This window comes from Rhea americana, unplaced genomic scaffold (assembly GCF_003343005.1).
Source record: "Rhea americana isolate MKP2758 unplaced genomic scaffold, rheAme1 scaffold_26, whole genome shotgun sequence".
Taxonomy (NCBI): Eukaryota; Metazoa; Chordata; class Aves; order Rheiformes; family Rheidae; genus Rhea; species Rhea americana.
Genome location: NW_028186379.1, coordinates 5,136,771 through 5,140,485, shown reverse-complemented (window position 1 = coordinate 5,140,485; position 3,715 = coordinate 5,136,771).

Below are 3,715 nucleotides of genomic sequence, written 5' to 3'. Positions count from 1 at the left end.
GGGGGGGGAGGGGGAGCGGCAGGACTGAGGCCATGTGCTCCCCGTGGGGAGGGGGCAAAAAGCGTCCTGCGAGCCCTTTCGTCACCCACGCGGGATTTTTCCCGCAGTGAGAAGAGTCGTGAAATCAGCCAGCACCGGGGCGGATCCATGGAGGGTGCCCCTCTCCCCTCTGCCCCCCGTCGGCCGCCGCCGCGCCCCGAGGGAGAGGACAGCCGGGGCCGAGCTCCYCTGAAACCAAGGTCCCCCAATCCCAAGGCCCGCCAAAGGGTGAAGGACCCCCGAGGGRGAGGGCTCCACCCCACCTCCGCACGGGCCCCGCCGCAGCCCCGCTCCCGCGGCCACCAACGCGCCCGCCGCCCCGGGGGCCGTTTCTCACTCTCTGCCTGAACCTTGAAAATCAAGGCTGCAGGCGCGCCGGCTTCGCTGCGTCTCCCAGAGTGAGCCCGTCCCTTCTCGCACCGATTTCCCCCGCTGGAGCAAAAAGAAAAACAAATAATAATAATAATAATAGTAATAGTAATAATAATAATAATAATAATAAAAGCAAACTGTAGTGAGGACGCTACTTTCTGAGCCCCTTTCCCCCCCCCCCAAAAAAAAGAAGAAGAAAAAAATTAAAAAGATATATTGAAGGAATTGCCTTTATAGTGCTGATTCGGATCTCATCCACCTACTTAATGCCCGTTTTACCCTTMCATTGTACATACCTTATAGTCCTAAGCTCGAGAAGGCAATGTTACACTTAGATCAGGGGTAACGTTGCCGGTTTTCTAAACACTCAGCTTCTCAACAATGAGAACGGCTTTCCATTGAGGATGCTGCACCGTGCCCTTCCTTTAAACGGATCGTAAAATGAGTTTCCTACCCTCAGACAGGGAGTCCTGGTAAAGACAGCTTTTACTGCCTGCCTGTATTGCACATCATAAACTGGAAGGAGCACAATGGAATTGCCCCGGAAATTCTCCTTTCAATTATAGTTTGGTGCCCTGTGTACAAAGACTTTCTCACCAGTTAAAATTGTTCTTGGCGATATTTCGCATGGACCCTAAACTTTACTTTTTGCAACCGTGGAACACCCTTTCCCGCGCATACCCCCCTCCAGCACACACACATTCCCCTTTGGGACTCTTTATGCGCGGTTATTGCAACCCTATGAATATAGGCTTCTGACAGGAGCAAATAAATTCTCTAAGGCGAGATCCCTGCGATATTTGTGCTTCAGCATATGCAAATTTTGTCCCTGTATTTAGATACTTGCCAAGTGTTAAGCAGACGAAAATGCAGTTATTATTCGCAGGCGCAAGGGAGAATCTGGAGAAAGAGCCTTTCCTTCTTGTATCTGTTTAAATTCTCCAATATTAGACAACATCCCCGCGGCTGCAAAGCGCAATGTGGGAACATTTCGTCAGAAAAGGCTGCTAGAAGGGAATAAAGGCCCAAGAAGTTAAACGAATGCGAAGCAAACAAGACAACGACTAAGAAGATCAAAGAAGCTGAAGTAGATGTCATTAGACCAATAAATTGCTCTTCTGGTGACAACACACCAAGATGCAAGAAGAAAGAAACAGCAAATATAACCAGTGTCTAGACTTAAATATTGATAATGCAGGACTGAATGGAATAGCTGAGCGTTTGTATTTGGGGCTTTCTGCTGCTGTAATATATACATGTTTATGTATTTATCCTTGTGCTTGTACCGCCAGGTTTTGTTATCTTTCGCTTTCAACCCTTTCTGCCGACTCCTAAGATTTCTCAAGATCTCTTCACTGAATAAAACATACCGGGAGCCCTAGACATGGGTCCCCACCACCTTCGTTACTCCCTCCGTCCCCTACTCGCTCCCCAAACACCAGGATAATGCTACCTCTGAAATAACTCTTAAATATGTCATTCTGCCGCATATAAAAAACGTTGCGTCCCCGTGTCTGAAAATACACTTTTCATTTGAACATATTTTTGCACTCGCGGAAACCGTGAGCCACCACAAATCTCACTGTTTCAGTCATCGTAATATTCTGACACGCGTTAAAAAGACTCTTCTAGGCGGGATTAATTTTATTTATTTTTCGCATGAGTCTGGACTACTCCTCTTTGCATTCCGGGTTTTTCCGGGAAGTAAAATGTAGTGATAAAATGGTGCTCATAAGTTATAAGCGACCTGGGAGCACTGCAAGATTATGGTTTGTGTGTGAAGCAGTATCTTGATTTGGCTGATACTAGACAGCATTTTGTTGTTTTGAAATCTCTTCTCGGTGTAATTTAACCACGAATATAATGGAACATACTGTGCCAAACTATTACTTAGTATGACGAGGTATAAACATTTTTTAATCTCAATGTAATGTTACTGCTCACGAAAAAAAAAATTTAATCATAACAAGTTTAACAATGCTATTGTAGACAAACACTTGATAGGAAGGCTCTTATTAGAAAGCAGGGAGTGGCTGTTACAGTTTATCCCTAGAAAGAAGTAAATCTTTGGAATGGTGTGTGGAAAAAAATAGCACAGTGTTCACATTCCTTCCCAATGCTGAATTTCGATGTAAAGAAATTGGCTTTGATTTAAGGAACTGTAAATAAAGCACAGAGAAAGTAGTTCTGTTACAGACTACTAGGCAGCGATTTATTTACTTGTCTCGCTTTAACTTGAAAAATATAACGTTCATGCTTTAGACCATATTTTATGCTTCCCTTATTCCTGCCTTTATTTTCCTTTTTMTTTTCCTTCCAAATAGTTGTTCCCTCTCTCTATTTGGCAACTAAAATCCGAAAGTAGGCTACCGTTCCCCTCTAAGCTTCATTCTCAAGACGTGAAGCTTAGCACAAACAAAACGGAAGAAAATATGAAAATGGTTTTGGGAAATCAAAATAAAAGGCTAGGAGAAGTTCAGAATGACTTTGAGAAACAAGTCAAGTTTGCAGAGCATCAGGCTGTTAGCATCTGTATAATATAACTATAACGGGTCTCACAGAGCTACAWATGCTGGGGACACAAACAGGGCTTTTTATTTGTATCAAAGACAGCTGTTGCAGAATCTCACCCGACGGTAAATAATTTTCAAATTAAGATTTCTAATGTTGCCGTTTCTGTGCACGCTATGTTTTGAGCTCCTCAGGGTGGCTTCATTTATTTGGAAAAAAAAATCATGTTCATCACTCTCTGCTCTCCATGTGAAGCTGCCCCCTCGCAGACCCACCTGGGGGGCTGGCTAGGGGGGGCCTGGGAAGCAGYGCGGAACCGGCGGTGACTTTCCTGCCATCCTGCCCGAGCCCTGAAATTTCCCCTTCTCCAAATATTACATTTCTCTCCAGCCCTGCAGGAGACCAGGACATTGTCTGCAGGCGCAGAGGTTCATCAGGGAGCGGCTGATATTTTTGGAAAGGGGAAGATAAGCTGGCAGCTCGCCACTGCGCCAGAGCTCCCTCCGCGCTCAAATAAGAAGCACCTCGGTGTTTTGAGGATAATAAATGCAGGATGCGTCCACAGAGTAAGCTTTGCCTTTGCAACTGCCACCTCGCAATGCAGCAAATGCAACGCTAACCGCGGCCCGGGGAAAAGAAAAATACAGCAAAAGAAAAGGAGAGGAAAAACGGGGCGGGGGAGAATCAAGGAACCCCCCGGGGCCTTTGTTAAAATCAAATCAGCGCTTTCGACCCCAGTTATGCTCCCATAAAGTCGACATTTTAGGAGGGCGGCGGGGCGGCGGCGGCGCGC